Genomic DNA, 24,566 nt, shown 5'->3' with positions numbered 1-24,566 from the left:
TTACTTTATCTAATAATTTACAATAACTTCTATATTGATTGCTTTGAATTATACTATCAGGCTTTTTTCTCCACATCTTTTATTACTGGTTCTTAATATTTCATGATATCAATATTGCACTAGTTATCTACTTTTTTCTTGGGATTATATCTCTTTGTGTTTTATGTCTAATTTCAATTTTTGCCCTTTTAATACAATTAGTTATTATGTTTTTCAGATAGTATATAGCTTTGTTAGGATCTTGTTTCCTTAGTAGATCTATCTAATTAATTTTATTTTCAATACTTTTCATTTTATTATAGTTTATTTTTATATACTCTAGTTTAATTGTAATTTTATCATTTATTTTATCTAAGGTTAGGAATAGTACATAATGATCAACGAATGGACTAATGACTGTATATGCTTTATAATCTATCAATTTTGTTTTTATAAAAATATTATCTATGAATGATCCACTATTCTTATCCATTGTGGGCCTTGTAACTCCCAGGAAACACGGTGTAAATTCCTTTTCTAAAATGTTAATTAAATCTATTGTCTCATAATATTCTTATGATATCTATTGCTAGGCCGCGCTTTATCTAGTATATCACCATTAAAATCACATATTACGATGTGATTTTTAATATTGACGTTTCTACTACAATATTTTTTTATTCTATATAATAATTCTGCCTTAGGTACATCATAAGATCTATAAGCGTCTGAGACTTGCAAGCTTTCATTATTATCTAATACGGAATTTGAACAAAGAATACTTAGTCTATCTATCATTACAATTTCATTATTTTTAGTTGTATCAAATTTTATATAACTAACTACGCCATCTGCTATGTTTATATTGCTTTCATTGTAATAGATTAAATATTCAGGTAGTCAATAATAATTGACATTTGCTATATTTCAAGACTATGTGATTACTATGACTTATTGTTTAACAGAAAAGCTTTAAACTAAATCTTTAAATTTATTAAATTAAGCATTATTACTTCGAATGTTTACTCTTAAAATGAAATTTCTATTATCAATAACATTCATTACCAAAGCCTGTAAATCTTTTATTTAATATTCTTGTTGCATAATATAATGTAGATAATGTATTAACTTGTAATGATAATAGGGATACCACAGACGAACTTGTAACTATTGCTCGTTGAATTAAATAGTCAACCTTACCAATATAGCTTTGTAAAATTGGTTCTATAGTGTAAAAAATATATATATATATATATAAATATTCCATCGACAATAGTTTTAAAAACCTCACATTAGCAACACTATCGCGTTTTAGTGGCAAAATATCTGTACCCTCATATTCGGACACTTGCAATACATCACGATCGCTCTCCTGTTATATAGTAACCGTGTTAGTGGTTATGAAAGACTTGAAGAATCCACCTTATCGTGTTGTTAAATTTGTTTTAATTATTGTAATATTAGCGCCAAAATATTTGCAGGGACAAATGCGTAACTTCCTACTTACTCCGTCAGCTAGCGTAGCGGTCGTCGCGCCAACAATGTAGGCAATAAGATTTTCTAGGAATTTTGCATCGAGCAACTCTCTGTATGCTCAGGGTAATTAATGCACAACTTATCATTCTAACGCAAGAAGACAGACTGTATGGGCGCAATGAAGTAAGCATGTTACAACTAACATTTGAGTACTTAGATATTCTCCCCTTGCGCACGTAGTATAAGTTTTACGTATTCAAAGTTTTGAGAACCGATTATATATATGTATATATGTGAAGTAAGAAAGAACATAAACGTAGAAGAAAATAAAAGTTTTTTTTATTTTTAGAATTTGATGAAGAAAGAAAAGTGAGAGAGAGAACCTAGTAAAACTACTGGAATCAGCGAGAATAAAATATTGTAAAGAAAGAAATAGAGACAAACTAGTGGGGAAATCAGAAACTTCGAGAATAAAAGACGAGAAAATAAGGGATAGAGAAATTGGATTCTTATTTTCGAAGAGAACGTAGAAGAGAAGAGAAGCAGTTTTTTTCGAAGTTACAGAAGTTAGAAAAAGAATGAGTAGAAATTAATATAAGAAAAGGAAGGTTTATCTTTCTCAGATTAAAGAAGATATCAACAAGAGTAATACGGATTTATGGAAGAGAAAGATAGCTGTTTTTCGTTAAATTAGGGAAATTATGAAAACGAATGAGAAGAAATTAATGAAAAAAGGAAGCTTTTCTTTCTCAGATTATAAAAGATAACAATCAGAATGATATAAAATTAGTGAAGAATGAAGATGCTGTTCTTATTCAAGTTGAGAAAGCTATTACAAAGACAGAAATAAAAAGATTATTGGAAAATACGTCACTATTTTGGGCGATTAAAAGAGATAATTTAAATAAGATGAAATCAATAAAGAAAATGAATCATTTTCTTAGTAAGGTTATAAAATCTAAGAAAAATTATGACATGAGATTAACGAAGAGAAAATTAAATTTTTATTTTTAGGTTGGAAAAGATAAGATGAAGGATAAGATAAAAATAATAAAGAAAATAGGTGCTTTTCTTCTTGGAATTGAAGAAGATAAAAAAAATAATGAGAAGGAATTAATGAAGAAAAAGAGCTACTTTCTTTTAAATATTAACAGAGATGAGATAGTTACTGAGATGACAAATATCAGCGAAAAAAAAATTTTCTTTCTGAGGTTAAAGATGTTCAAAATAAGATGGAATTAATGGAGTGACAGTTAACTTTTTTTTCTTAAAATTAAGAAAGATATGATAAAGAATAAGGAGATATTATTACAGAAAATTAAAAATTTTCTTTTTGAATTTCAAAATGCTATGAAAAAGAATTAGAGAATATAACGTAGAAAAATGGATTATTTTCTTTTTAGCTTAAAGAAGATAAGGAAATGTATAAGAAAAGAAATGAATGGAGAAAATATAGAAGCATACCTTGAGAAATTTTATCAAATTTTAAGATAATCAGAGAAAAGGTGGGAAAATAAGAGAGAAGAGGAAAATAAAAAATAAAAATAGGTTTCGCTTACGAAAAGATTGGCAATGGCTAAATGTATTAGCATAGTATACATTCTTGGTTTTAATGGTTTAGGACAATACATCTTCGGAAGTAGTACGCTGATAATTTCAATTGCTGAATTTTCCATCAAAACGCTGTAGGAAATGATGCTCTCGTTGAATATCAAGTCTATTGTTAATTCGAATTTTTTGATCGAATTCATTCTTGGATACGACCCTTATGTACTGATCTTATTTATTTTTTATCTGTCCTTTTTACAATTTAACAATGATTATTGAATTATTTTTAATATATATATATATATATATATATAATGTAATGATTATGTAATATATCTTATCTCTATAAAATTCCCCTGTCGTAGTGTTTGTTATTCTTATTCTCCGAAACCACTTGTTCGATTTATATGAAATTTTTTGTGTATATTTGGTAGGTATGAGAATAGTTTTTCGTATATTTCTTATACCCCTGAGTCATAAGGGTGATCTACCATAATTATTATTCCTTTAAAATGATATTAAGAAAAAATAGAATAAGAGACTAATGTTATGTGTCTATATTCAGACAATGTAAATTTAAATGATTTGAAGTAAGTGGTGATCTGATGTTACTGCTCATGCGTAGTTGGTTCGATATTAGGAAGAAAGAGAAAGAAAAGACAAATGTTATGTTGGTAGATTCAGATCTATCTACATATTTATTAGCCCCAGCAACGCTTGGCCGGGGCACCCCTAGTATATATATAAAATATGTTTATTTTTATTTTATTGGCCGGTTTTGAAGAACTAATACACATTATTGTGTCTGGATAAAACAAAATTACTATCTAAAAAACCTAACGTAATGTTATACTTAATCCTTTAGTTATATAAAGTTTTAATAAATACACTAATAAATAAACAACATGAAATATAACGAAAAGGTTAATTGTGTTAGTGTTCAATTATTTAATTACTTTTTTTTAGAATAGAATTCTTATTTTTATTATTAGGATGAATCAAAAGTTTGTACATCTATTGTTAGAGATGTGTTTCATAAAGTGTGCATAAGAGTTTTTCTTTTTGTAAATTTTATTTTGAAAATATTTTAAGTTATATTAAGGATTAATAAAAATGAAAGCATTTCTTTAATAAAATTAGAAATATTTATTGCACACTTGTTACAATATGAAAGTAAGGAGAATAGGAGAGAAAAAAAGAAAAACGAATATCATGGATAAAAACTTATCGCTAAGAAAAACAAAAAACGAAAGTTACTAAAATAATATCAATTTAATAAATTCAAATTAACCGCCACATCTTAGGTGGCTAGCATTAACCTATCATGTAACATTCATAAACTAAATCAACATTGCTCAAAAGTCTCCCGATTTAATCAATTTATCTTATTCAATATTTTAATCACAACTCTTGACATATTATATTTCTTTAATATATACATTGTGGTCGTGGCAATGCCTTAGATAGTATATCACCCAATTCTTCCTTCGTACTAACATGCTTTAAATCAAATGTTCCTTCTATATATCTTTCACGTACATAATGATACTTGATATCAGTATTCTTTGTCCTGATGGGCATCACTGGATTATTTATTATTTGAATGCAGCTCTGATTATCTATTTAGAGTATCGCTTGTAGCCTATTCTCTTTAAAAAGTTCTCCTATTAATATTCTTATCGATACTATTTCCCTTGATTACTGGCATGCTGCTATAAAATTTGTATTTGAAATAGATAATTCAACGATAGACTGCTTTTGAGATATCCATGATACTGTACTCATACCAAGTTGTATTACATAACCTGTAGTTAATCTCCTAGTCTCACTATCCGCTGAATAATCTGCATCACTCTATGCTTGTATTTGTAACTCTTTTCCTCTCTTTAATTCTATTCCTATAATTATTTTACCTTTTAAATACTTAATGATTCTTTTAACAAAATTCCAATGCGCCCTTGTTGGTATCTTCATATATCTGCTTGCTCTATATAAGTTAAATCTGGTCTTGTACTAATTGATAGATACATGTGGCTTTCTATAGCCTCCCTTTAATGTACTTGTTTAAATATTTCTACGAACTTATATTGTTGAGGAAATGAGTAGTTTAAATGAGAAGAACGCCGAGCATTTGCAGTGAGTGGTCAGATTTATTAAAATGCGTACGAGTACACCGCGTTTCGGTTGAGATTTGAAATGAGTAGCCGTTGAGCGGACTACGTTCCGAACTTTACACTGAGAATATTACAATGAGTGGACTAGAGACGGCGTGATTATATTAATCACTTATGAACCGGACGATGAGAATTATATTAATCCCACTGAACTTGTACTTTGTGAGAAGACGTAGGATAAAGTTGAGAAGACGCGTGCGGTTGGAACGAGTCGTTGAGAACAATTGAATAATGGCTGCCTGAGAAGCCGGCGTCACGGCGATTCTTCACCGCCGAGATGAGTTATGGCGAGTCTGCATTAAGCGACAACTGTTGAGCGTTCTGATTAGGCAGATTAATTCCCAAGCATATATATACAAATAAATTCTACGAACTTTTGTAGATCGAAAGTGTTTAATAGAAGTAACTATTTTTTAAGGATCGTAAAATTGAAAGTAAGCTTAGAAACTTTTAGCGATGAAATTTTTCTTACTAAAAGTTAAGATTAGCAAAGAATCGTAAAATTAAAAGTAAGATTGGAAACTTTTAAAGATAGAAATTTTCCTACTAAAATTTACGATTAGTTAAGAATCTTAAGAATAAAAGTAAGGTAAGGAACTGTTTAATATGAAAAGTTTCTTACCATTAGTTACAGTTACTTAAGAATCGTAAAACTTAAAGTAATGTTAGAAACTTTCAAATGTGAAAAGATTTTTGCTAATAGAAACGATTGGTAATGAATCTTTAAATTAAAAGTAAGGTTACAAACTTTTTCAAATTAAAAGTTTCTTACTAGAAGTATCGATTAGTTAAGAACGGTAAAATTAATAATAAGGTTAGGAACTTTTAAAAATAGTAATTTCTTACTAAATGTCACAATTAGCTGGGAATCGTTAAATTAAAAGTGAGGTTAGAAACTTTAAAAAGTGAAAGTTTCTAACCAGAAGTGACGATTAGATAAGAATCAGAAAATTAAAAACAAAGCTAGTAACTCCAAAATATAGAATGTTCCTTACTAGAAGTTATGAATAATTAAGAACTGTTAGATTAAAGGTAAGGTTAGGAACTTTTGAAGATAGAAAGTTTCTTTTTAGAAGTTACGATTTGTTTAGGATCGTAATATCAAAGTATGGTTAGGAATTTTAAATAAGGAAAGTATCCTACTAGATGTCATAAGCTATTAAGAATCGTTGAACTAAAGTAATGTTAGGTATTAATAAAGATAGAAAGTTTCTTACTAAAAGTTATGATTTGCTAAGAATTGTAATATAAGAAGTAAAGGTGGAAACTTTTAGAGATGAAAAGTTTCTTACTAAAAGAAACGATTAGTTAGGAATAGTACAAATAAAAGTAAGGTAAGGAACCTTTAAAGTGTGACGTTTCGCCACGATTTGCCACATAAATTTTTTCGCAGCAATTCAAATCTAGTTCCGCGAGACATTACTAAAGTAGTTTGCCAAATAACAATAGACACAAGTATAAGTAGTACACGTAAAAGAATTACTATTACTCGCATTTCTCGAATATTCATTCTATTTTTTTGGAATAAACTATGCAAGATACAAGTCGGAACCATAAATTATACCTTGAAGAACCTTTTCCTAGAATGATTAATACCATTTTCATACATAAAAATCCGACACTACTCCAAGACTTTCCGTAGCGCCATTAATATTTATTGCTGAACAGAGACCTTCCTTTTACCCAGCATTTAAGGGCAATCAAAGAATAAATAAGTGTCAAGGGAAAAGAGTCAAGTTCGAGACTCGTAATGCAACAGACGAAAAGGTTTTCAGTAGCAACAAATATGCTCCAATTTCCTTACATGGATCCATTAGCTAGCTCATAAATTTTACAGATGCATAGGCATAGAAGAATCACTAATAAAAAGAAAACCTTTCCAAAGATTTTCTTCACAATAACAATGTTCAGAACCTCCACCTATGTTCTACATAAGAAGCCTATCATAACAATGCCACCTACAACGCGGGTAAGCAACCCTTACCAAAATCCTGAAGAATACCCATACCCCTTTGCAACCAATTATTAAACCTCTCAAACCATAAAACATTTTTCCACGACCGAGTGTCGCCAAGCTAACAGACGCTGGTAAAGTTCATGTAGGTCTAACAGAAATGTTAGTCTCTAGAACCTTCTGGAACCAAAAATAATTTTTAAATATTTTTGCCTCCAGACAATGTTACTTGCGAAACTATGCAACTAGCTACGGATTGAATGAATGACTAAATATGCGGAATTAGAGACGTCCTAGAATAAAGAATAAATATTCTCATCGTTAGAATCGCGCCAAGTATGTAGTTAATGATAAGATAATGAAATGTAATCGTTCGAGAATAATGAATTGATGTTGATTATGGATTAACAAAATGTAATTAGGAATAATTAACCAAATACGTATGACAAATATAAGAAGGATATAAATGCAGGAATATTAGGCTACGAGAATATATATGGATATGGAAGATGTAAGATATATATGGAATATGTAAAAATATATTAGATATGTAGATGTATTAGTAGTCCATAAGGACATGAAGATTTTCTCGAACGAGAATGCCTAGGAAGCTTGGGCTATTTAAGGACTAAGAGTAGGGGTACCAGAGCTACCTCTTCCAAGAAGGATTTTCGAGGGCTATAAAAGCCAGAGAACATCGCCCCTGCACGCACTTTCAGTTTAACCTCTCACTTTCAGTTTTCACCACGCACTTTAAGTTTTCACTTATAACTTACAGTTTTTACCTTAACTTACGATTTTGACTTCACTGCCAGTTAGACACTTACAATTATTAGGTTTTCTTGTTCACACTTACGGTTTTTCTTTTAAAACAGATAATTTCAACTTATAGTCTCACTTGTAGTTTCAGTCACTTACGTTTTTCATTTATAGTTCAATTATAGCTCGATTTCCACTTATATTTTGATCGTTACTACTAGCTATCCGCTATTCGATATTTAAATATTATTCGATTGATCATTTATAATAAATAAATTAGCTTCGGGTCTTTGAGTGTCTCGACCCTTTTAGGAAAGAAACCAGCCCAAGCCTCCTGTGCAATCTCGTAAGCAACCAGCAACTGTACCAAAATACTGTAAGTCACCAATCATTTTTATCCTTTATTTTATCAATAAATCAGAGCTGTGGTCAACAAATCTTCTTCTTTGCATCAAACATTCCGATATCCACCCGACTTTCCGTACTCTTTTTGCCAGACTATATCACTGTTTTAAACAAGAATCGAATTAGCCTGGTCCCGGTTAAACTCGGTGAAAGCAAAGTGACGATAACAGGCATTACTTAAACTATTTAACTAACTTCGTCCTCTAGGACGTAACAAAATTGGTGTCAGAAGTGGGACACGAGTTCGTCTTTCGTTGGAGATAGTGATAGAAAATAGCAATGAGCACTCGCAGTAAGGCTAACTTATCCGGAGAAGAAATCGGGATAATGATGAAGGAGATAAATAAAAAGGAAAAACGGATTAACGAAGAGAGAAAAGCTATGCAATTAGAAAAAGAATAGGCCACGGAATTACTTAGACAAAAAAACAAAGAATTAGAAAAATTAAAGGCGCGATTTGAAGAATTAGAAAAACCCGCGAACTCCGAACAATCATACTCTCCTTCCACTCACACTCCCGTTTCTCTTGCTTTCTCGCAATTTAACACCTTTAATCATGCATATTCACTAAGAGAAATAATTGAACAAATACTGAAGTTTGACGGAAACAATTCGCGAAATGATATTTTCAGAAAAGCTTGCTTACGGGCTGCCCAATCTCTACAGAATTACCCCATCACCGAGATAGATTCTGCATTAAAAGCCGATTAACTGGTATTGCAGACGATATTTTCGCGAACACCGAGTTAGAGTCTGTTGAAGCATTTATTAAAAAATTAAAAATTAACTTCAGACCGAGTAAATCTACGCTTGAATTCCTCGCAGAACTAGCGCGTTGGGAACAGGGGTGCCACGAAAGCCTAATAAATTATACCCATAGAACACATCTAATAGAAGTTGATCTGAAGAAATCGCTCCGAGTTAACCCCATGAAACTCGCTGTTATCGCAGACGTGCAGGTAGATCAGTTAGTGATAAATAGATTCATAGACAGACAAAACCTATCCATACGTACGGGCATGCAAAACACATCGTTTGCTAATCTAGGGGAAGCTACTGACCGAGCTGCAGAAATCGCGGGAAGTACAAACATCGGTATGTTATTAAACCAAACATATTAACCGAAAGGTCATTCACCTTTTTAAAGAAACAACTATCGCGAAAATACCGAAGACAGAAAAAGACGCACTGACTATCTCAGGAATGAGACTGGACAACCAAGACAAACGAACGTTTCCGAATACCGCAATTCCGAACGACTTATTAACCTTAGATATAATAACAACTTTAATCCAGGTCGCTAAACAGACACAAGACGAAGTATAGATCGACAAATCCTGGGCTATAAAAATAACGCTTATAACTCCCAAAACACCTATCTCCAAAATAATTACCGCAAGAATAATTATTGTCCTACCATGTATTTTGTCCCTGCGCAAGAGTCGAAACAGACTGTACCGCCTTCGGAAAACTGCACTCCCGTTAGAGACCTAACCGTGCAAAATCTGAAACCGGCAGAAGTTCGCGCAATATCGGGACAGGAAAAATCAGAAACTGCCTATGTAGCTCTTGTCCGAGATTTATCAGACGTACTCACAGGAAAAAAAATTTTTACAGGAAGGAACCTTTTTACCTGAGGAATTCCCAATAAAGGTTTCGACAAAAAGACAAGGGGGTAAAGCAAAACTAGTAGCTACATGGTTAGAAGGAGTAGGAAAAATCATCTTGGCTGCAGACACCGGAGCAGATTTTAATATAATAAGATGGACTGCACTCCCCCCCCCGAAACTAAAATTAACGGTACATTTATTCGACGCTTGTTCGGAATAGGAGGCTTATCCACAGAATTCGACTCAATAGGTATGGTAACTCTATGCGTGTACGGCAAATGTTTACCTTTCAACGTAGTACCGGCCAAAATAAGTTTGCAAGTCGACGGTGTTATAGAAGATGAATTTTTTGAAGATAAAGTCGCTCTACCCAGGTACGATAATCGGACCGTAGAGTTCAAAGGTGTCAACGTTCCCTTTTTCGAATCAACCATTAGACTTCTCCTGCCGAAGCAAACGTCAAATGTAAGAATATGTGTTTTGAGTCCAGAAACTCGCAGAGGTTTAGCTAGAGGAAGAAATGCAGGTCCTGGTGTATATTTTAAAGATACAGTAGTAGATGTCGAAGGAGGAAGATGTATGGTCAAAGTTTATAATTATTTAGACAAAACCGTTCCTTTAGATATTCCTACCGTCCTAGTCCATTCGCTAGAAGATGGAAACCCTTTAGAATTAGGCAAAGTAAGTGATTATGTTGCGTTAGTCGTAGACAATCACGAATATCTTTCGTTCGAAAGGAGTTTGTCAGATAGCAAAGGACAAAATTAAAGCTACCAAGCAAAAAAAGAATTTACATCCGCGTAACGCGTAGAATCTAACTTCGTCCTCTAGGACGTAACAAAAGTTTAAAAGTTTCTTTATAGAAGTAACGACTAGTTAAAAACCGTAAAATAAAAAGTAAGGTTTAAAACAATTAATTAGATAAATTTTTTAACTAAAAGTCATGATTCGGTAAGAATCCTAAAATTAAAAGTAATGCTAGGAACTATTAACGATGAATAGATTATTACCAGAAGTAACGAATAGATAAAAATCGTAAAATCAAAACTAAACTTCAGATCTTTTAAAGATATAAGTTTCTCACTAGAAGTCTCGATTAGTTTGAAAGAGTAAAATTAAAAGTACTGTTAGAAACTCTGGAAAATAAAATGATTCTTGCTGGAACTTACGATTTTAGTTTATTCGTAAAATTAAAAGTACAGTTTGATGCGTGAAAACATTTAAAAATTCTAACTAGAAGTTACGATTAGTTAGAAATCGTAAATTTAAAAGTAAGGATTAGAATTTTTAAAGAAGGAAAGCTTCTTACTAGATGTTACTAGTTGTTTAGAACCGAAAGAATAAGAGTAAGGCTAGAAACTTTTAAATATTAAAAGTATCTTACTAAAAGTTACGATTAAATAAGTATTGGAAAATTAAAGAAAAGTTAGGAACTTTTAGGGTGAAAAGTTTTCTACTAGATATTACAATTAGTTAAGAATCGTAAAATTTGTAAGTAATCTTAGAAACTTTTAGATGTGAAAAATGTTTACCAGAAGTTACGATTAGTTGACAATCATAAAATGAATTGTAAGCTTAGAAGCTTATATTAGGGGAAAGTTTCTTACTAGAAGTAACGATAAGTTAAGAATCGATAAATTAAAAATAATGTTAGTAATTTTTAAAGCTTTAGAGTTTTTAACTAAAAGCTATGATAAGTTAAGAATCGTAATTTTAAAACTAAGGTTAGGAGCTTTTAAAGATTGGTAAATGCTTCCTAGAACTCACACTTAGGTAAAAAGTGTAGAAATAAAAGCAATGGTAATAGCTCATTATGATAGAAAGTTTCATACTAGAGGTGACGATTAGCTGAGAAACATAAAATTAAAAGTAGTGTTAGGAGCTTTTAAAGATGAAAAGATTCTTACTATATGTTACGATTACTTGTAAATCGTATAATTAAAAGTTAGGTTAGACACTTAAAAGTATGAAAATATTCTTGCTAAAAGAAACGATTAGTAAAGAATATTAAAATTGAAAGTAAGGTTAAAAACTTTTAAAAATAAAAGTTTCTTACTAGATGTTATGATTAGTAAAGAATCGTAAAACTTATAGCAGGGTTAGAAACTTTTAAATGTGGAAAGATTCTTGCTAATAGAAACGATTGGTAAAGAATCGTAAAATTAAAATTAAGGTTTAATACTTTTTAAAATTAAAAGTTTCTTACTAAAAGTATCGGTTAGTTAGGAATCGTAAAATTAAACGTAAGGTAATGAATTCTAAGGATCGAATTTTTTTTACTAAACGTAACGATCTGTTGTGAATCGTAAAATTAAATTTAAGGTTAGAACTTTTATGAATAAAAAGTTTGTTACTTTAAGGTACGATTATTTGAGAATCGTAAAATTTAAATTAGGGTTAAAAACTTTTAAAGATAAAAGGTTTCTTACTATAAGTTAAGATCTGTTGGGAGAAGATTTTTAAATGTGAGGTTATGAGCTTTTTAAAATAGAAAGTTTCTTATCATACGTTAGGATTTTTTAAGAAACGTCAAATTAAAAGTAAGGCAGATATAATTTAGAGATATAAAGTTTCTCACTAGAAGTCATGATTAGCTAGGAATCATTAAAATAAATCTATGATTAGGAGCGTTTAAAGATAAAAAGTTTTTTAGTTAAAGTCAGGATTAGTTAAGAATCGTTACACAAAAGCTAGACTCGGAACATTCAAAGACGAAAAGTTTCTTACTGAAAGTTAGAATAAGTTAGGAATCGTAAGATGTAAAGTAGGGTTGGGAGCTTTTAAATATGGAAAGTCTTGTACCAGAAGTTACGAATATGTGAAAACCGTAGAATAAAAAGTAAGGTTAGTGATTTAAAAGATTAAAAGTTTCCTACAAGAAGTTACGATTAGTTATAGAATTGTAAAATTAAAAGTAAATATAAAAACTTTTAAAAATAAAAATTTTCTTACTAGAAGTTACGATAAGCTAAAAATTGCAAAAAATGTAAGGTTTGAAACTTTTAACGATCAAAAGTTTCCTAATAGAAGTTGCGATTGGTTAACCATCGTTAAATTAAAAGTAGGGCTAGAAACTTTAAAGAATAAATTTTCTTACTCAAAATACCGATTAGTTAACAGTCGTAAATTTAAAAGTAAGGTTAGTAACGTCTAATGATTACAAGTTTCTTACCAGAAGTGAGTATTAGTTATAGAATTGTAAAATTAAAAGTAAAGTTAGAAACTTTTAAAGGTTAAAAGTTTCTTACTACATGATACGATTAGTTAAGAATCGTAAAATGTAAGTAAGTTTAAGAACCATTAAAGATAAAATGTTTCTTACTAAAAGTTAGCATTGTTTAAGAATCGTAAAATTAAAAGTAAGGTTAGAAATATTTAAAGATTAAAAGTTTCTAACAAAAAGTAACGATTAGCTATAGAATTTAAAGTTAAAAGTATGGTTAGAAGCTTTTAAAGATAGAATTTTTCTTATTAGCAGGTATGATTAGTTAAGAATTGTAAAATAAAAAGTAGGGTTAGGGACGTTTAAAGATAGAAAGTCTATTTCTAGAAGTTACAATTAGTTAGGAATCGTAAAATTAAAAGTAAGGTAAAAAGATTTAACAGTTTAAAGTTTCTCACTAAAAGCTATGACTTGTTAGGATTTCTAAAATTTAAAGTAAGATTACTAACTTTTAAATATGAAAAATATCTTACTAGAAGTTACGATTAAAGAAGAATCGTAAAACTAAAGTAAGGTTAGAAAATTTTAAATAGGCAACGATTCTTACCAGAAATTACGATTACCCTAGAATTGTATAAATATAAGTAAGAATATGAACCTATAAAGATTAAAAGTTTCTTACTAGAAGTTACGATTAGCTATGATTCGTAAAATTCAAAGTATTGTTATTAAGTTTAAAAATTGTAAAGTTTCTTACTAAATTTACGATTAGTTTGTAATCGTAAAATTAAAAGTAAGGTTAGGAACTTTTAAATATGGAAAGTCTTTTACTAGAAGTTATGATTAGTTAAAGGGACACGTCCACAAAAAAATCGATTTTTTTTAGATTTTCTGAAAGAATATTATTTCAAAAATATTTCTTCAAATTTTGGTAAAGATCCGCGCCTTATTTACGAAACTCTAGTAGTTTAAACGAAACGCGCCGTAGCGCTCTTAATAAGTTACCAAAACTTCAAACGTTTATTTCTCCTATTCCCGTTTTCAAAACGGTGACCCTCGCTGCGTCCAGACCATTTATCCGATCCTTACCAAATTTTGTACAGTATAACTAGATATACGTATCTAGGGAATGAACGAAAGGATTTTTCGAAAAAATACCTTTTTTTTCTTAAAAAACTCAGCGATTTTTCTGCAAAAATGTCAATTTTTCGCAAAAAATTGACTATTTTAAAAAAAAATAAAAAAATTAAAATTTCCTTTCGTTTATATCCTGCGCCAACATCTCTACTAAATTATAGCACTCGGTTTTTTTGTTTCTGGTTAACAAACATTTGCCAGTGAGGGCCTCACAAAACAACCTTTTTTTTGGATTCTTAGATAAGTGGCCACAGACAAAACAATTTACAATATTTTTACACACAAAAAATTGTGAATATAGTTTAGATATATAACTTACATATACAAAAAATTTGTATTGAAATGAAAAAAACTTGCTGCAAAAAATATTCACAAAAAAACCGCTTTTTTTGCGCTCGAAGGTGACGAGTTCCCTTAAGAACCGTTAAATTAAAAGGAAGGTTAGGAACTTTTAAAGATAGAAAGTTTCTCACTTCTGCTGCTACTGCAGGTTGCTGTATTGATCAAAATGAAGAAGAAGTGTTAGAAAATTTTACGGATGATGGTCCTTAAACAACAACGATGGAAAATTTATTTTCTGGAAAATTTTGGGGATATTTACTATTAACTATGAAACAGTCACAGCATGGTAAGACATCAAAGATTTTATTAATCACATTTATATATACATATTTAATTGTATACTTTATTTTAATATAAGTTCTGCAGAACACTATGATAATTTATTGTAAATTTCTGAAGGCCAACAAAATCAAGTACAACAATTGCAAGTAAAGGGTAAAACGATACAAAAGTGTTGTCCACTTTTATAAGTTTAACAACGGGAATTACAATCAATGCGTAAAACAATTACTCAGCTACAATTACAATTAAGACAATCTTAAGAAGTACAAAGAAGGAATAATTCTGAAAATCAGGAATAATATTGTAATTTAAGTCGCAAATTTGAATTTTCTAGCAGATAAATTAGATGCAGTATTACTCCCAAATTCTTCTTAACCAAATCTTGTTTTATTACCTAATACTTCTCCTGCACTTTCTCACTCAGTAGTAGGTATAATTCTTAACAACATCAACAACTACAATTGAATAATAAGGTACCACGAGGAAATAATGCAAACTACTGCTAAGATTACTTCAGAAGGTAATCATAGCTTTATATAACAGAATTTTAATATAAACACAGACAAAATATTATGTTAATAAAAGAAGAAATATGATTTAAATTTCAAAGAAAGATATTTATTGAGATTAAATATATATTTTGGAATTTCCTTCCGTGGTTACTAGCGACGTTAATGTGCGTTTTCTTTAAATCAAGGAACGGGCCGTGGACAAAGGAACAGGCAAATGCGAGTCCGTGATTTAAAGAGAAAGAAATTTCCTATTTTACCTTTGATCCCCTGGGACGAGCTTTATTCACAGATCGTGGTGTACTACGTGTTAAAAGAATACAAAGGTTTTATAAAAAGTATAAAGAGTAGCGCGACTTGTTGGTACAACGAACAATGAGAGAATGTCCGAGTGAATGAGCCCCCACTGCGATCAAAGCATCCCTAAGTAGAAGGGGCAACGGTCGCAGCGATCCTGTTTCAGCCCTGACCAATCAAATACGTTGTCAGGCAAATTTGATGCCCTTGCGTGGTGGTCCAGCTGCGAGGCCAGGGCGGAAATGCCACTGGCAAACCAGCGCACTTCTGCAGAGCTGAATCACGTGGAGCTTAAGGACGCCTCTTTGAGCGCCATGTAACGGTTGGACATTAACGGACGCAGGATGATGTCCGAGACCTCCTGAGCGACCTCCGGCGGTAGGCTTGCCGTCAGCAGGTTTTACCGGCAGCGATCTGAGAGAATCCTGTTTGACTCGAACGTTGCCTCGACCTGCGTGAACCGGAGCCTCAGGTTGATACTCCAGTAGGCGGGGAGCACGCAACGCTCGACGGATCCCACCGTAGCGAGTGTCTGCGGTGGACTCGAGACACCTGGCGCACCTGACGAGAGCTTGGTCTCTGCGTCGTGTGTCAAATCTCTCGGAGGAGCGCCGGCCTCGGCGTTGATTGGAGTGGGGGTGAGAAACGGCGACGCGCAGTGCATGGGGCCGCTGTGTCGTCGGCACGCTTCGGCCCGAGTCGGTTACCGAGAGAGAGAGAGAGAGAGAGAGAGAGAGAGAGAGAGAGAGAGAGAGAGAGAGAAGACAGCGCGTCAACTACCGAGTCGACAAGTGCGCGCGGCGGACGGGCATTCGGTCCGTTCCGGTGGCTGTCGGGACGTCGGTTCGGTTCGACGTCGCGGCGCAAGCGCGGTGAGCGTCAGGCGAGACAAAGACGATGAGGCTGTAACGTCTCTGGTTTGAAAAAGGCGTTGCGGTAGGAAGGGGAGGAGAGGTGAGAGGAACCGGTACAAACAATGCGAGGAAAGACAAAGAGAAGAAAGGAAATGAACAAAGGAAATCCTGATCCTCTATTCTTCCGACTTCAGGGAATTTTGCTGGAGGCTGGGTCGCGAGTCCCGCGGTCTTAGCTGGTCAGCGGCGACTCGCTCAGTCCGGTACCCGTGGATGGTACTGCGCGGAACTGGTAGTTAACGACGGTTGGCACGATGACATCAAGCACTAAGAGCTAACACAAAGACGACACTAACTACGTATATCACGTAAATCACGTAAATCACGTCAATCACGTCGGGGTCACCACTTTGGAGAGGATGAGGTGAGGTCTCCAACAGAGCGTAGTTCAGTATCGTAAAACAAGAGTAAGCCGTTTAGGTATGCTAGGTCAGAAATAAGTCTTTATTGTTTCTTTCTACAGTCAATCGGTTTCTTTCGTCTAGTCGCTTTCTAAGTCGGATTCGAACTGAACGTCGTTCGGCAAACTTCGGCCCGGGGGGATCGGGCCCCCGGCGCGGTGCCAGTCTCGGACGACCGCGGCGCTGCTAAGCGCGCACCGCCACATATATACTTTATAATTAGTAGAATTTTCGATGACAAAATATAAACCTTACTTACTAGTATTTGTAGCAATAACATGAATAATGGTAACGTTTGGAAGTAATCTGTATTTTCGGATTTTATTTAGAAAATTATCTTTGTTTGGTTATAGCAGAACAGTATGGAACAGCAAGTCATCCCATTTAACTATTTTTATCCTTAATTAGTGATAACTAAAGACAGAACAGAGAACAAATAATTACTAATAAAAAATATTACTCACTTAATTATTGCATCGTAAATAATTTTTGAAATTTAATACATTACACTGCAAATATCCTGCATTTGCATTCAAAGTGTATTGACTGGTAGACTTGTTGATTTTGTTCTAGCGGAATGATGCGTGATCTTCCGTTCAGATGGCGTCGCAGTTTTACCATTTAAGTAATAATTTTTACTGCTAGTTAGCATACCACTTCTAAGATCTGTAGCGGACGTGTATCTACAGTCACGCCTCAGCAGGCCGCTTATAAAACTATACTTCAAATGATAAAACAGACCAACAACACATAAAACAATGAGCACAATAGTTAAAGGCATTATACAAACGACACGACACACAACGCTTTGTACTCACCCCGTGTTCCTAAAACTTATTTCAACTACTTGTTATATTTATTTGATACAGTTTTATTAATAAAGTTTTCTATAAACGTTAACCATTTTTGTATGTCTTTAATCTCATGGTATTAGTAAGCAGTGATACCACAGATCTGATTAGTTGTTTATTTTTCAAGCGTAGGTAAAAATTCATTACATTATTTAATTTATTTCTAAGAAAATAGATGGTTTTTATTATTTTTTATAAATAAAGAAATTTCATCAAAGTCTAAAAAATAGGATAAATCGATAAATATTTATATTTTATACCTACAATTAAATAAATTAGGCGTTATTATGCGTTCCTACAATCACAGATATTTTTTTTATAATATTTGCCCGTTTTTTACAAAATAAATATATCTGAAGCATTTTTTATAAACATTTTTTCAAATAGGAATTTAATTTGAATTCTGTAGTATATTTTAAATGCCTATTTGCTTAAAATTTATGTCTAGATGTATTTTAATTTAATTTTTTATATAAGACAAATATATAGGCTAATAGTTGCTTTAATAGGATACATAAATGCACTGAGATAATCCAAAAAATGTACTTTTAATATATTTTTTATAAGTTTTAATAAATTTATACTATTTTTATGAGTCTGTACAATATTCTGAGTGCTTCAAAGTTTATAATTAGAGTCTGGAAGTATTTAAAATAGTTATTTTAATAAATAAATATTATCCTTGAGACTGGGCGTCTACTAAGAGCTTGTTGGTTGGTAACTAATCAATGAGCGCTCTTTCTTTGGGACCTCTTACTCTACTGGAATACCTCCTGATACCTTTTTTATCTTCATGGGCTCCTGCTTGTTATCTTTAATTTTTGTGACAATTTAATCCACAAGGATCATTTGAAATCCATTAAAAATTGAAAGAACGTCAAAATTCTTATTGAAATGTGGCATTTCAATGCATTTCGTAATATAAATAGATATATTTAATATATTGATAGATTTTTTAATAATTGTTTTTCAAATCTATTTAATATTGTCTATTAATTTTTATAGAATTTTTAAATATTATTTCTAAGGTTTTAAAAAAAAATGTAAAATATTTCAATGGTAAAAAACTGTTACAAAAATTTTGTTGTTGTTAAGATATTTTGCTTTGACAGTAATTTAATAATTATTTTTGCATATAGCATTTAATTTTTGTTAATTATTATATTAGTATTTTATATAGGAAATTTTTTAAATGATTAGTTTTTTTTGACAAACGTTTTATTCAACCTTTTAAAATTGTGTATAAAACTTCTCATTGTTTAAAGCGTAAATAGGTGAAAGTACAAATCTTTAGTTGCGAGTTCATTCGCTTATTTGTGCAGTTGTAATAAATATTCACTTGAAATTAAAAAAAAATGCTGATGATAGAAAATGTCTTAAGTGTAATGTCAGCGTTTATTTTTGAATACAATACATAGTTTTCTAATGTAGTTAGTTTCTCTACCATCAAATGTAGATTATTATAAAAAGCAGCATAGGTGCTGCACGTTTGAAAATACACGTTACAATTTCGTGATAACTTTTATTTGATAACAGTGATTTAAAGTACTGATAAAAAAAAGCAAGTCCTTGAGAGTATCCAACTACAAAAATGTTATCGTGAATGAAAATAATATTGAAAATTTTACATATTTAGTTAAACATATTTCCTAACCTATAATTGCTTTTGTACATATTTCAGTTTTGATGTTAATATCAAAAGTGTTAAGTGTGTTGTATTAAATATGTGTAGTAAAAAGATTTTATTTTATTTATACATGAAATAAATGTAAGATATATAGAATTCAAACAAAAGAAATGTTTAATATAATATAACGAATACCTAAATATTATGGTTTAGGATAAAAATCGAAAAGAAAAAGTAACAATAGTCAGAAACCGTAACCACACTCGTGTAACACTCACTAGTCAAACCGAATCAAGAAGGCGAAGACCGTCTTCTTCAGTGCGCTTATATATGCACTCACCCAACCAATGGTCCTAATCATTTCCGTTAACATTTTTGAAATCTTTAGACTATACCTAACCGATGTAACAAAAGACTTCTTCCTGATTTCCGGTTCGGAAATATTGGAGAGATTTCGGGGTGCCTACAAAATGATAACATCAGCTGATATCGTCATAGAGCCCGCTTTTCTTTCTTGCTACACACACCCGTATTCATACCGCTACACGTACTCACACTAATACTCATATCGCTTCGTGCACTCACACTCATATCCATATCGCTACATATTTTTACAAATCTTTCACGTTCATTTTTCCATGTAAACCATACACTCGCACTCTTTGTCTTTCTTTCACCCTTACATATATTAATGCTTTAATGTTTTAATAACTAATACATTACTATTTATTGCACAACTTGTCAAGCAGCTATTTTTCCTAAATCTATTTCAATGAGAATTTTCTGACTGAAGTATTTATATTGTAATTACAATTAAGAATAGGACCAAATAACGAAGGTCAAGCTCTAAATAAAGATCCTAACGATGAAAGAAATGTTTATTGGTCTAGATATGATTTACATAATACAGAAATGCAAAGAAATCAACAAAGAAATAATGGAAGGTATGAAGAATTGGGTCCAGAAATGTATCAAACTGGAGCAAATGAATTGTTTGCTCAAGAGATGTGAGTATATTATATTTAAAATTATTCAACAATGTAATAATATTACTTCGTTTGGGAATAATATTATTTCAGAGTTCTGATTCATAGTGGAAATCTAACTTTTCCATATCACAACCGGTATTATTTGGGATGGTGATTTTACATCTTGTCTTATTAATAGATTTGGAGTTATTGTATTCTTAAGATCGGTGGGATAATTGGTCAAGCTGGAGCATTAAATGCAATATTGATCATTTTCTCAACACAGGTAATAATGTAAATAACCATCATTACGTTATATCTCATACAGCCTACTATTTACAGTTAGCATTGCACTAGTAACTATATTATCTGCAGTGGATATATGTGAACGATGTAGAGTAGAAAGTGGAGGTGTCTACTTTTTGTTATTTCACGTATTAAGATCTAGATTTGGTTGATCCATTAGTCTTCTTTACTGTTTTGAACTAATTGGAAATAGTTTATACAATAGTTTATTAAAAATGAAATAGAAAATTGATAATTGATTTTATTCCAGCCTGTAGGTTGTGCTCTAAATGTTGTAGGATTTGGTGAATCTATAGCAGGTTTAATTTGTTTGGATATTGCTTAGGCAAAAAGAAGTTTTGCTTGTGCTGCTGCTTTTTTGTTATTTGTGATTAATGTAGCAGGTGTTAAGTGGGTTATTAAATTGCAGTTTGTAATTCTTTTGATATTGCTTCTTGCCGGAATGCATTTTATAGTTGGTAGTTTCACACATGAAAATCCTGGTAAGATTATTTGTCAAGTGTTATGATGATTACATTTATTTTACAGATAATTTATAAAATAATTTGACTAACTAATGCTGGATTTGAAAGATCTTTGTCTGGGAACTTAAGAAACAATACTTTTCCTGATTATCAAGGTGGATACAGTTTGGTTCACAGTTTTTGGTGTCTTTTTTGCAACAATTACTGGTGTTTTACCTTGTATTAATATGAGTGGTGATTTGAGACATCCGTCAACTGATATACCACATGGTACATTTTCAGCTTTAGGAACTGGGTAAGAATTGTTAACAATGATAAATATAATATATAATGAATTTTAAATCAAATAATATATAAATAGGTCAACTTTCATAGCAGTACAATATCTTTGTTTCTCGCTATTCTTGGCAGCAACTTGTACTAGAGTTGCAATTCTTACAAATTTCATGATTGCATCAAAGATTTCTGCATTATCAGTACTTCTTCTTGCTGGTCTTTATGTGTCTTCGTTTAGTAGTTGTTTAGGTGCAATGTATGGTACAACACGTGTACTTCAGTCTATTGCTAGTGAAAATGTTATTCTAGGAATAAACTATTTACAAAGAGGAGTAAGTGAAATTTTGCTATAAGGTTTTACAGAAGATTTTTTTAAATAGAATGATAATAAATTATTTGTACAAATGATTTTTTTTAGAGATTACCAAATAAGGTGCCTATTTATGCTATGTTGGTCGTAGCTGCAGTTACATTGACCTTTACCATTTCTATTAGGATTAATACTCTTTCACTTATTGTAACCATGCTATTTCTTTCAACATATGCGTGTCTGGATTATGCATACTTTGCACTTGCTCAAACTTTTATTATTCGTATATATTGAATATTCGTATGATATTCGTATAGTCCTTTATGTAATAGATGGTTCTCAATTTTGGGGGGGGGGGGAAGTAGTACACTAACAAATATATATATCAAATAAATTATGAAACATGAAATATTAATTTTACATGAATTTTACAGTGTTTGGTGAAATTACTCATTATGTTTCTGGTTCATTTGGGTTATGCTATTGCAAACATTGTCGTTTTTTTCTTGTACAGAGCTATGAAGGTAATGCTTATTCAACTGTAAAGCTTGGAATTTCAGCTAAGTTTCAATTCTTCAAATAGTTAAAAACTTCCTTTTTTAGCACTCATCGGTTAATTGGAATATTTATTATTAATTAGTAATATTTCGTATTTTATAAATATTTTTCTTCTCGTTGTAGAAAAAAGGTTTATGATCAGGAACAAATCGTTGTAACATCCATACTACCAGATTTTAAAGTTTGTTTTGCACAATTGAACGAGGAAAACAAGAATTTGGCTGAAAGGCGACGATATCATCAAACAGATACAGTTACAGGTCAATAGGTAAATGTTGATTAGATTTTGATCAGTGGAATTTTGTGTGAACATTTTCTATTATTCGATATGCATAATTAAAACCTACAATCTTATTAACGTTACAAAGAGATTTTTAATATATGCATAATTTTTGTTTAATGTGTAAAATTAAAATCTACTGCATAAGATCAGAAATCTGTGTTGTAATATCTGCATCGCATATATGTATAAATTTTCGTTACTTTCCTCAGTTTGATTTTTATGATCGTGTTTCGTGTAAGATGCGTGTAAGATATTAAACAAAACCTATCTAATTAAAATATATATCTGTGTACTAAAATGAGTAAAACTCATTTGTTCGTTGATTAGTCTTTCTTTGGTGAGAAAATGTTAGTAAAAAAAACTAAACTATAACATGTTGATATTTGCCGGTAATAATTATTTCGCATTCTGATGCCATAAAGCATTTAAAGTCAATCATATAAGAGTATTGTGTATATAAAAGGGATAACCACCTCGGGCAACCACGAGATCAACTCCCTTCCTTGGGAGCTTTCGATGCATTTACCGACAGAAACTAATACACGTTTAAATTGCTGTTTAAATGTAATGTTAAGTTAATAAATAAATATACATTTTTCTTTATAATAAATCAGTTTTGTTCGTAGTATTGATCGATACTTATTTTTACACCGAAAGAATTTGAAATATTAACAAATCGCTTATTAATTGAATTATTCAATAAAAATATTTCATCGTCATTTTAAATATATATATATATATATATAAAAAAAAAAAAAAAAGGGAAAAAAAAAAAAAAAAAAAAAAAAAAAACCAAAAAAAAACAAAAAAAATCTTTTTTTTGTGTTGTGTTTTGTCTGTGGGTTCTGCTTTTTTTTGTTTTTTTTTTTTTTTTTTTGTTTTTTTTTTTGTTTTTTGTTGTTTTTTTCTCCGTTTCGCTCTTCGTCTGTTTGGGGGTGGTTCTGGTGCGTGGTGTGTGTCTGCTGCTCCCCCCCCTCCCCCTCCCCCGTTTTCCTTTCGTTGGCATTTGCAATTTCTCGCTTCGCCTTCCTTTACTTCATTTTATTATTATTATATTTTTTTTTTTGTACTATTGCCTTATTATTTGTTTTGTATTTATTTTTTTTTTTTTTTTTTTTTCCCCCGTCCCCGTTTGTTTTATTTTTGTGGTGGGGGTGCGGGCTCCGTTTTATTCTTCTTATGTTTTTTTAGGTTTGTAATAACATTTTAATTCATATTTTCGTTCTTTTGTGGGGTGTTTTATTCTTCTTGCCTGTCGCTGGTCCGTTGCTCTCGTCGTGTTCTGGTGTTTCTTCGGGCTTTGCGTCTGCCGCGGCTCTTCTTTTTTTTTCCTTGCCGTGTCGTTTTATCTCCTCTCCCCCTTTTGGGGGGGGCCCCCGCCCGGCGTCGGCCCCCCGCCCCGCGGGCCCGGTTTTTGGCGGGGGCGCGCCGGCCTCTGTTCTCGTGTGCTGTTCTTTTTTGTTTGCCTGCGGGTTCCTCGAGGTCCCTCCTCCCCTGGTTTTTTTTTCCTTATCCTATCCCCCTCACGGTTCGTTTTTGGTTTTTTGCTCCCTCCTCTTTTTTTTTTTTTGAATTGATTTTTTTTTTCTTTTAAAAAAAAACACCACCAAAGGGAGGGGATTATTTTTTTTTTTCTCTCCCCCCCCCACCCCCCACACTCCTACATATATATATATATATATATATATATATATATATATATATATATATATATATATATATATATATAAAAAAATATTTTAAAAATTATTTTGTGTAGTAAATGCATTTACCCGAAGAAATTGAATCGATCGTTGACCACCAGTACGTTTTGACGAAAATTTATATTATCTCATTATCAACGTTCGTTTCACGTTCAAATGAATGAGATTTGTTTCTCCGTGATAAATATAGGATGTCAATAGGTATTTTAGATACTTGGAACACACTATTCAACTGATAATCAATTCGTTCAATATCACGTATTTTGAAGG

General features: G+C 31.6%; 1 pseudogene; it reads left to right on the top strand.

Annotated features, from left to right (window-relative positions):
* The first annotated feature begins 7,128 nt into the window (after nucleotides 1–7,128).
* LOC149033790 (uncharacterized) lies at nucleotides 7,129–22,578 on the top strand (annotated as a pseudogene).
* The last annotated feature ends 1,988 nt before the right edge of the window (nucleotides 22,579–24,566 follow it).

Source organism: Polistes dominula, unplaced genomic scaffold (genome assembly GCF_049000335.1).
Source record: "Polistes dominula isolate Pdom_NZ unplaced genomic scaffold, Pdom_raw_medaka scaffold_101, whole genome shotgun sequence".
NCBI classification, from domain to species: domain Eukaryota; kingdom Metazoa; phylum Arthropoda; class Insecta; order Hymenoptera; family Vespidae; genus Polistes; species Polistes dominula.
Note: the sequence above shows the minus strand (reverse complement) of the source record. Positions and strands in the feature narration are given on the sequence as shown.